This window comes from Stegostoma tigrinum, chromosome 31, assembly GCF_030684315.1.
Source record: "Stegostoma tigrinum isolate sSteTig4 chromosome 31, sSteTig4.hap1, whole genome shotgun sequence".
Classification (NCBI taxonomy): domain Eukaryota; kingdom Metazoa; phylum Chordata; class Chondrichthyes; order Orectolobiformes; family Stegostomatidae; genus Stegostoma; species Stegostoma tigrinum.
This window is the reverse complement of record NC_081384.1, coordinates 35,900,868-35,912,337: the sequence shown is the minus strand read 5'-3', so window position 1 is coordinate 35,912,337 and position 11,470 is coordinate 35,900,868. Positions and strand designations below refer to the sequence as shown.

General features: G+C 43.5%; 1 long non-coding RNA gene across 1 annotated transcript in view; it reads left to right on the top strand.

Moving 5' to 3' along the window:
• Nucleotides 1-1,281: 1,281 nt before the first annotated feature.
• Nucleotides 1,282-11,470, top strand: part of LOC125466110 (uncharacterized) — a 45,084-nt gene continuing 34,895 nt past the window's right edge. Inside the window, exons 1-2 of the long non-coding RNA XR_007250383.2 lie at nucleotides 1,282-1,421; nucleotides 1,558-1,717. This is a non-coding gene — a long non-coding RNA (uncharacterized LOC125466110). The remainder of the gene's footprint in view (nucleotides 1,422-1,557; nucleotides 1,718-11,470) is intronic.

The window sequence follows — 11,470 nt, the reverse complement described above, 5'->3', positions numbered from 1 at the left end:
TCCTTTGATTTAAGGTAAAATAGCAGGTTCATTTGAGAAGATGAAGATCAAATTAATTCAGACACACGCCATGTGATGCCAAACTATCTCACTCACACACACACACACACACACACACACACACACACACACACACACACACACACACACACACACACACACACACACACACACACACACACAGAAAGAGAAACACGGACCTAAACGCAGAAAGACACACACAGGCAGACCCAGTCACAAGAGACCTGCAGAGACATAAACACAGAGACAGAAACCCAAAAAGAGACATACACAGATGCAGAGAGACACAGACAGCTGCAGAGGAAGAGGGTTATACACAGAGACCTAGAGAAAGCTGCAGAGGGACACAGAGAGAGGATGTGCTGAGAAAAGCAGAGAAAATGACTTGTGTAACAATTTGAGCAGAATGCCAGGGAAGTGAGCTTTCTGATTAGACATGCAACCTGCGTTTATTTGAGAACCAAGGAATCACCAGAGTGGGCTTTCCTGCAGGGAGTCAGTTTGAGGACATTCTGAAAACTGAGTGAAGCAACTTTATAAAGGTATAAAAAGGAACATCCTTGACACAGGACAGAGAAGGGATCTGTTGGAAAAGCTGAGAGGATTTTGGGCTTAAATCTATATGGCCACATATCCATTGAGTGGGTGTGATGTATAAACAGATCATGAAATATTTTTGTTTGCATTAATTAGTTAACAGTGTTAACTAGACCAGGCGGAGTTCTCCAACTTATGAGAGTTTCGGAAAGATACCCTAAATTGCTCCTGGGGGAGGAGGAACGACTGACTCCTCTTTCCATCCTTAATTAGTCACAACAAAGTTAACTTAGAAAGAACCCCGTCCTCTTGGATGCTTTTCCCCCCATCCGAATAAATTCATATTTAAAGGAGGCAATTTAACCAGGCTTTTCTTGAGTTAACAAACTTAGTTACACCCAAACCCCCCACCCCCCACCCCCCCCCAAACACACACAGAATCAAACACACTCACTTACTTGCTCTCACTCACACACACACCCATTCATTAACACACTCCCCCTTTCTCTCTCTCACTCACACTCCCTCTCTCAGTCACACATACTGATATTCACACTCACTTATTCACACACATGCACTCTCTTACCAAGGTGGCAGCGGAGTAGCATTTTGAGCTCCTGGGCTCATTTGCTTCTAACTGCTTTTCTCTTTTTCTTTTGTTTTTGCTTTTTCTTTTTCTTCCCTTTTGTTTAAAGTCTTTTGCTTCAGTTAGGCATCGGTGATGAGCCTTACCTGGTCATGTCACAGAACCCAGCAATCAGAGGCTGCGAGCGGCCCCTGCCTGAGCATGTTCCAGGACTATAGAAGCAGAGACGGCAGCAGCAGCAGCAGGAGGAGATTGGAGGCGGTAGCTTCAGCTGTGGGTAAGCAGTCAAGCTCTTTGTAACTCTCCACGCTGTGGATTCTCCTAGGTGCCTGCACAGAGATAACACTTAAGTAAGAGTTCAATGTCTGGACATTTCTCATTTTGTTTGGCTTTGTTTCTGCTGTTTTATTCAGTTTTGTGATCGATTACGTAATCAAGATGGTGCCAGTTATGTTGGAGGAGGCAAGATGGTGAAGAGTGGGGCTTTTGTTCTAGTGGTGGCAGTGTGCTGTTTGGGATGTGTGCCTGGCCACCAGGCCCATGTCACAGCACTCAACAAGAAGAACTGTAACGGTGGGCACTTTCTTTATTTCTTCATATTTCTGCCTTTGTATTCTCAATTTTGGTTTATTTTTCTGTGTTTTAAGATGGCACTGGACATTGCTGACACTTTATAACACTTTTCTCTGTAGTTCATAGCAAAATACATGTGGCAAGAAGTAAATCAAATTGCACGCACTCACACGCATGCCGTCACACACTCTCTCACCCACACACACACACAGATATATACAAACAGGTACACATACATAGATATACAGACATACTCACATGCACAAATATACAAAACCCAAACACTCTCACATTCATTCACACTCACAGACACATGCAGAGATTAGGAATAAGAGTATGTTCAATACAAGAATATAAATTAAAAGATACATGGATCAGTTTAGAAAGTGTAAATATTGATATGTGAACAGTCAATTTCAGGCTTTTGGCTTTGCTGTTAGTTGAAATCCCATTGTCCTGTTTTCTGTTAATGGTGATTGGCCTGCAGCATGCAGAGCAAAAAAGTCTTTCTTGTCCTGTTATGTTCTGCTTCCATTGCTAACTAATTAACTTTCAGTGCTCACAGCAAGAGAATCCTTTTACCTGCAATGTAGGGGAGATTAGTGTGGTACTGCAACTTCGCAGCACTGTAGCATTCAAATTTAGGATAGTGCACACTAACCTCAGATCACTAGCACACCTCCTTCCACTTGTACACACAAACATGGCACATAAATTATTAGCATTTTTTTTGGATTCCTGAAAGGACAAAACACAAAAAAAACTCAAGAGGTGGCTTTTGACTGTGAGGTGGAAGATATTCAGCTCCCTTATGACCTCTTCTTGCTACACCTCTGTCTGAGGTTTTGCTGATATTCTACATATGTAATATTCCAGCATCTGCACTTTGCCAGCCAGAACTAAGTTTACATCTACAGCAATTTTTATTTGTGCCAGTCCTCTTAAAATACTCGTTTTAGAATTTAAAGTTAAAAATGTTCATAGTACTTTGGGGGTCTGACCTGTTGTTATTAACAATGGGGAAGTACCTTTTTCTGAAACAAAAACAGAGATTGTTGGGAAATCCCAGCATCTGTGGAGAGAAATCAGAGTTAATTTATCAATTACAGTGGCCTTAATTCAGAACTGTTAGTAGCGAGGAAAAAGTTGTTATTCATGCAGAAGATGGGGTGGCGATGAGCAAACAATGGCTGAAGCTAGAACCCAAAGAGAGCGCAAAACAAAAACAGGTGGCTGGAAAAGCTTGGCAGATCTGGCAGCATCTGTGAAGAAAACAAATTAGAGTTAATGTTTTGGACCTGGTGACCCATCCTCAGAACTGATGGTTGAACAGCCTGCTCTCCAGTCGCTGTGAAAACTGAAGAGAAATTTAAAACCAAGGAGAAACAAAAACATTTCGACAGACGAGGGAGTGGTAAACATCAGCCTGGGAGAATGAGTTGCTGCTAATGGGGGCTATTAGTAGGTGACAGTTGGGTTGTGTGTGGCCTACATGAACACATGAATTAGGAGTAAGAATAGGCCATTCAGCCCCTTGAGTCTGCTCTACCATTTGATAGGATTATGGATGGTCCGATTGTGGCTTCAATTCTTCTTCCCTCATTAACCCACCACAACCCTTAACTCTCTTCTTCATCATAAGATCATAAGACATACAAGCAGAAACAGTCCATTCAGCCCATCCACCATTCAAGGAAATCACAGTTGATCTGATAATCCTCAATACCATTTTCCTGCCTTTTCCCCAACTCTTGATTCCCTTATTGGTTAAAAATCTGTTTAACTCAGCCTTAGTGATCATTCCTCGACAGTTCTCTGCCATAATTAAACCCTAAGATTCAATAGCTTTTGAGAGAAGAAATTCCTCGTTCGTCCTGTCACAAGTAGATAACCCCAAACTCTGAAATTGTGCCCTCTGGTCCTAGAGCTCCCCATAAGGAGAAACAACCTCTCCTTGTTTTATCTGTTATGTTTCAATAGGTCTATCTTTAAAATCCCAGTTAGTGTAGGCCCAACTGTTCACTCATTCCTCATAAGACAGCCTTTCTATACCTGGCATCAGCCTCATGAACCTTCTCTGGACCACCTATAATGCCAGTGTATCTTTTGTTTGATCAGGGGACCAAAGTGTTCACAATATTTCAGACATGGCCAGGCTAATGCCTTGTATAGTTTTAGGAAGACCTCCCTCTTTTTACTCTCCATTCTCTTTTAAATAAAGGCCAACATTCCATTTGCTATCCCTACTACCCAGTGAGCTTAGATGCTAGCTTTTTGTGGTTTACTAACAAGGACTCCTCAATCCGTCTGTGTGACAACTTTCTGCAGTCCTTCTACATTTAAATAATATTCAGGTCCTCTATTCTTCTTGCCAAAGTTCATAACCTCCCATTTCCCCACATTGTATTCTAGTTTTTGTCACTCACTCAACCTGCCTATATCCCACTTCAGGCTCATTGCATCAACCTCACCACTTGCTATCGCATCTCTTTTTGTGTCATCTGCAAACCCATTTCTGATGAAGTGTCTAGGCCTGAAACGTCTGCTTGGTCTGCTGTGTTCATCCAGCTCTCCACTTTGTCATCTCTCTCTCCAGCAACATTACGTTCATTTCTATCATCCAAGTCCTTGATATATATTGTAAATAAATATGGCCCTGGCACTGATAGTGAAGGACCAATCTACCTCTTCAAAAATACTCAATGACCCTGCTTCCACCATTCTCTTAGGAGAAGTATGCCTCTGAAGAGGGGTCTCGACCGGAAATGTCAACTTTCCCGCATCTTTGATGTTGCCTGGCCTGCTGCATTCTTCCAGCTCCACATTGTATTATCCATGGATATATGGTCTTCTGATACAGAAAAAAAAACTGTTGTCATCTCCAACCTACTTTTAGACTGTGTTGCTCAGTTCTGGGCTTTCCCAGAAGCATCCTTTTAGATTAGATTCCCTACAGTGTGGAAACAGGCCCTTCGGCCCAACAAGTCCACACCGCCCCTTGAAGCATCCCACCCAGACTCATCCCCCTATAACCCACACACCCCTGAACACTACGGGCAATTTAGCATAGCAGATCCACCTAGCCTGCACATCTTTGGACTGTGGGAGGAAACCGGAGCACCCGGAGGAAACCCACGCAGACACCGGGAGAATGTGCAAACTCCACACAGACAGTCGACTGTGGCTGGAATTGAACCTGGGTCCCTGATGCTGTGAGGCTGCAGTGCTAACCACTGAGCCACTGTGCCGCCATTCTCTCAGGCCCTCAGTATCTGACATGTTACAATACACGCAATGCTCATTCTGCTAAATTCCAATGGGTAAAGATCCAGCCTGAATAAACATTCCTCCTAAGGTGACCATATTTTTATCCAAGTAACCATTAGCGCACAGTAAACTCCCATAGATAACAATCAGAATGACCAGGCATTGGTTAAGGATCAAGTTATAATCAGATGAGAAGTGGATGGACGGTTTGAGTTATAAGGAGAGGCTGGCTAGGCTGAGACTTCTTTCACTGGAGCAAAGGGGGTGACCTTATAGAGGTATATGAAATCACAAGGAGTATAGATTTGGTGAATGGCAGGTGCCTTTCCCTAGAGTGGGGAATTTCAAGCCTAGGGGACATAATTTTAAGGTGAGGGGAGAAAGATTAAAAAAAAATGAGGGACTTTTTTTTAATACAGGGTGGTTCATGTGTGGAATGAACTTCCAGAGAAAGTGGTGGTTACAAGTACAGTTACAATATTTAAAAGATAGTTAGATAAATACATGAATAGTAAATGTTTGGAGGGACGTGGGCCAGGTGGAAATAGTTTAGTTTGGGATTATGGCCAGCTTGTATTGTTTGGACCAAAGGGTCTGTTCCATGCCGTATGATTCTAAGTGACTCCACTCATTCTCCCACTCCCTAATTATCCATGATAGATTTTTTGCTTTTTAATCTACACAGGATACATCTTGTTAATTCTATAAATGCCCTATTAAGGTGGTCAACACCGTATATAGCATATTTATCTTCATCAATCAGGGCATAAAGTACAAAAATTAGCAAGTCATGTTGCAGTTCTATAGAACGTTCTGGTATCCACACTGCCAGGAGGATGTAGAGTCTTTGGAAAAGGTACAGAAGTGGTTGACAAGGTTGGGGAGGGAAAAATGTCTTGGGTGGTGGGGTCAGATTGTAGATGGCAGAAGTGTCAGAGGATGATGCGTTGTATCCAGAGGTTGGTGGTGTGGGATGTGAGGACTAGGGGGATTCTCTTTTGGTGGTTATTGTGGGGGCGTGGTGTGAGGGATGAGTTGGGGGAAATGCAGGAGACATGGTCGAGGGTGTTCTCGACCACTGCTGGGGCTGGGGGGTGAATTTGCAATCCTTGAAAAACAAGGACATCTGAGATGTACGAGAGTGGAATGCCTCATCCTGGGAGCAGATGCGGCGGAGGTGAAGGAATTTAGAATAGGGAATGGAATTTTTGCAGGAAGGTGGGTGGGAGGAGGTGTAATCTAGGTAGCTGTGGGAGTCGGTGGGCTTGAAATGGATATCAGTTTCTAGGTGGTTGCCTGAGATGGAGACAGAGAGGTCGAGGAAGATGAGGGATGTGTGAGAGATAGTCCAGGTGAACTTGAGGTTGGGGTGGAACGTTTTGGTGAAGTGGATGAACTGTTCGAGCTCCTCGTGGGAGCACGAGGCGGCGCCGATACAGTCATCAATGTAACGGAGGAAGAGGTGGGGTTTAGGGCCGCTGTAGGTATGGAGTTTTCCGGAGGGGCCGCTCTTTGTGACTCCCTTGTCCACTCCACACTCCCCTCCAACCCCACCACACCCGGCACTTTCCCTGCAACCGCAGGAAGTGCTACACTTGCCCCCACTCCTCCTCCCTCACCCCCATCCCAGGCCCCAAGAAAACTTTCCACGTCGAGCAAATGTTCACCTGCACGTCTGCTAATGTGGTATACTGCATCCACTGTTCCTGTTATGGCCTCCTCTACATTGAGGAAACGAAGCGGAGGCTTGGGGATTGCTTTGCAGAACACCTACGCTTGGTTCTCAGTAAACAAATGCACTTCCTAGTCGCGAATCATTTTAACTCCCCCTCCCATTCCTTAGACGACATGTCCATCATGGGCCTCCTGCAGTGCCACAACGATGCCACCCGAATGTTGCAGGAACTGCAACTCATATTCCGCTTGGGAACCCTGCAGCCCAATGGTATCAATGTGGATTTCACAAGCTTCAAAATCTCCCCTCCCCCCATTGCATCCCAAAACCAGCCCAGCTCATTCCCGCCTCCCTAATCTGTTCTTCCTCTCACCTATCCCCTCCTCCCACCTCAAGCCACACCCCCATTTCCTACCTACTAACCTCATCAAGGAAGCTAAGGTCAAGTTCAGCTAGAGAGGATTACACGCAGGCAAGGAAGGAGCTCAAAAATGGTCTGAGGAGAGCCAGGAGGGGGCACGAGAAAGGCTTGGCAGAACGAATTAGGGAAAACACAAAGGCATTTTACACTTATGTGAGGAATAAGAGAATGGTCAAAGAAACAGTAGGGCCGATCAGGGATAGCATAGGGAACTTGTGTGTGGAGTCTGAGGAGGTAGGGGAAGCCCTAAATGAGTTTTTTGCTTCTGTCTTTACGAAAGAAATGAACTTTGTAGTGAATGAAACCTTTGAAGAGCAGGTGTGCATGCTGGAATGGATAGAGATAGAGGAAGCTGATGTGCTGAAAATTTTGTTAAACATTAAGATTGACAAGTCGCCAGGCCCGGACCAGATTTGTCTTCGGCTGCTTTGGGAAGTGAGAAATGCAATTGCTTCGCCACTTGCGAAGATCTTTGCATCCTCGCTCTCCACTGGAGTCGTACCTGAGGACTGGAGAGAGGCAAATGTAATTCCTCTCTTCAAGAAAGGAAATAGGGAAATCCCCGGCAATTACAGACCAGTAAGTGTCACGTCTGTCGTCTGCAAGGTGTTAGAAAGGATTCTGAGGGATAGGATTTATGACCATCTGGAAGAGCATGGCTTGATCAAATACAGTCAACACGGCTTTGTGAGGGGTAGGTCATGCCTCACAAACCTTATCGAGTTTTTTGAGGATGTGACTAGAAAAGTTGATGAAGGTCGAGCTGTGGATGTGGTGTATATGGACTTCAGTAAGGCATTTGATAAGGTTCCCCATGGTAGGCTTATTCAGAAGGTCAGGAGGAATGGGATACAGGGGAATTTAGCTGCCTGGATACAGAATTGGCTGGCCAACAGAAGACAGCGAGTGGTAGTAGAAGGAAAATATTCTGCCTGCAAGTCAGTGGTGAATGTGGTTCCACAGGGCTCTGTCCTTGGGCCTCTACCGTTTGTAATTTTTATTAATGACTTGGATGAGGGGATTGAAGGATGGGTCAGCAAGTTTGCAGACGACACAAAGGTCGGAGGTGTCGTTGACAGTATAGATGGCTGTTGTAGGCTGCAGCGGGATATTGACAGGATGCAGAGATGGGCTGAGAGGTGGCAGATGGAGTTCAACCTGGATAAATGCGAGGTGATGCATTTTGGAAGGTCGAATTTGAAAGCTGAGTACAGGATTAAGGATAGGATTCTTGGCAGTGTGGAGGAACAGAGGGATCTTGGTGTGCAGATACATAGATCCCTTAAAATGGCCACCTAAGTGGACAGGGTTGTTAAGAAAGCATATGGTGTTTTGGCTTTCATTAACAGGGGGATTGAGTTTAAGAGTCGTGAGATCTTGTTGCAGCTCTATAAAACTTTGGTTAGACCGCACTTGGAATACTGCGTCCAGTTCTGGTCGCCGTATTATAGGAAAGATGTGGATGCTTTGGAGAGGGTTCAGAGGAGGTTTACCAGAATGCTGCCTGGACTGGAGGGCTTATCGTATGAAGAGAGGTTGACTGAGCTCGGTCTCTTTTCATTGGAGAAAAGGAGGAGGAGAGGGGACCTAATTGAGGTATACAAGATAATGAGAGGCATAGATAGAGTTGATAGCCAGAGACTATTTCCCAGGGCAGAAATGGCTAGCACGAGGGGTCATAGTTTTAAGCTGGTTGGAGGAAAGTATAGAGGGGATGTCAGAGGTGGGTTCTTTACACAGAGAGTTGTGAGAGCATGGAATGCATTGCCATCAGCAGTTGTGGAAGCAAGGTCATTGGGGACATTTAAGCGACTGCTGAACATGCATATGGTCACAGAAATTTGAGGGTGCATACATGAGGATCAATGGTCGGCACAACATCGTGGGCTGAAGGGCCTGTTCTGTGCTGTACTGTTCTATGTTCTATGTTCATCCCGGCCCCTTGACCTGTCTGTCCTCCCCGGACTGAGCTATCCCCTCCCTACTAGCTCCATCCCCACCTCTTTAACTTGTCTGTCTCCTCTCCACCTATTTTCTCCTCTATCCATCTGTGATCCACTTCTCCCTCTCTCCCTATTTATTTCAGGACCCTCTCCCCCTCCCCCTTTTCTGATCAAGGATCTAGGCCTGAAACATCAGCTTTTGTGCTCCTAAGATGCTGCTTGGCCTGTTATATTCATCCAGCTCCACACTTTGTTATCTCATCTTACCAGGTAGTTGCCTGGTTTGGGGGTATTAGGAATAAGTACAGATTGGATACACTTGGTTTATTTTTACTTGAATATCAAAGGATGGGGCAACCTGATTGAAGTTTAGAAAATTATGAGAGGCATAGATAGAATGGAGAGTCAGTCTTTTACCCCAGGATGGAAATGTCAATTACTAGGGCACATTGGTTTAAGGTAAAAGGGGAAATTTTAAAGGAGATGTGACAGGCAGTTTTTCACAAGAGGGTGGTCAGCCAGAGGTGGTGGAGGAGATGGATACAACAGCAAGATTTAAGAGGCACCTTGACCACTATTTGAAGAGGCAGAGAATGTGGACCATGTAGAGGGAAAAGGTTTTAGTTTAGAAAGGCATTATGTATTGGTGCACGGTTGGTGGGCCAAAGGGCCTGTTCCTGTGCTGTACTGTTCTTTGTTTTTGAAACTCTGAAGGATTTATCCAGATAGATTTCCTCAGGTTAAACAAAGGAAAAAGTATTCTGATTAAAACTAATTGGTCCTGAGCTAAGAAAGGCAAAGGGCATGATTTTTCCCTCCCTGAGGTGATAAAAATAATAGCAAGTTTGATGACTTCATCGGGCAAGAGTCTAAAAGTCAGATTCTCAATATTCTGGCTACACATTTGCTAAAAGTATGGCATGATGTATATAAATTGTCAAATATTTTCAGTTGCATCAGTTTGTGTTAGTACTGTTACCCCAGCTGATGTATTTACTGGATAAATTGGATCCAAAATTTGGCTTGCTGGATCATATTTCATTTTGGTTATAATGAGATACTCTCTCACTGAAACAGTCACACAATGTTTCAGATTAGGTTTTAATGGTTAAACAGAAGTTTATTTTACAAAAGAAGTGAAGATTAAAAATAAACCCAAACTATTTACACATAACAGCGTTTAGAGATATTGAAACACACAGTTAAATATAACCCCTTTAATCCTCAAAACGCTTGTTTAGATTCCAAAAACACATCTGTACAATACCTGAAAGCAATCCTTGTATTGTACTCACACCAGAGAAAATAGATCTTTCCTTAACACTTCAGTACACTTAACTTAACCGGGGCTTCACCCCCTAATCAGGAAAATCTGATAGCCTGGAGCCGTCTCACACTGGAGCTTAAGCTTTCTCAGCTTCAAATAACAACTGCCTGGAGCTATTATTTAAACTTCTTAAACTGAGATAATTACCGTTTCAAAGTAAATTTAAAACGCTTCCTTTCTCAGGAGCAACTATCTTCTTCAGGTAAAACTTCTGCAGAGCTCCCCCACGCTGAAAGGTTTCTCTCCAAATTCTGGTCATCCAGAACTCAGACCCTTCCATCATAAAGTCTAATGTATTTTATCGTGTACTTTGTTCACTCAAATTCTTCAAATGCAAATGAAAAGTTATGCATTCTTGGAGGCTGTCTTTCAAATTGCTTTAAAATAAACCACTATGACTACAGAAATATTTGTAGGTTAAACATTAAATCCCTTCAGACACACAAAAGCTCATGCCACTAGTTCAAAACCTAAAATTCAAACTCAAAAACAAATGATATTGAAACATATGTAACTCACACACCTTTTTATCACTGTCTCCACGTAACTCCGTGGTCTTATTTCTCTGTCTCTGTAATCTCCAACTATGCATATCTCCGATATCTGTGCTCCTCTAGTTCCAGCCTCTTATGCATCCCCAGTCATGGTTGTTGCAACATTAGTTCTCATGCTTTTTTTTTATCTGTCTACACCCTAACCTTTGGAATTCTGGCCCTGTACCCTTCCGCCTTTCTACCTCACTTTACTCCTTTAAAACACTCCTAAAACCTGCTGCTTTGATCAAGGTTTTGAACATCTGTCCTAATACCAGAGCCTTGTGTGGTTTTGTATCATGTTTTGTTTTATATCCTGTCATGAAGCATCTTTGGAAAGTTTCATGATGTTAAAGGCTATACATAAATATAAGTTGCTGTTAAAAACCCTTTTTGAGACATCCCTTGGTCGTAAACAATGAAGTATAAATGAAAGTCTCTCTTTTTTTTCTTGTTATTACTGTTGCTTATGTGGCAGCATTTGCCCAAGTACTGAACAGGATTGTGAACGAGGTTCTGAGTGTATTGCAAGAATCATTGGATATCAATGAGGACCTGCAGCCCTGTGAAGCTATTCTCAGACAGAA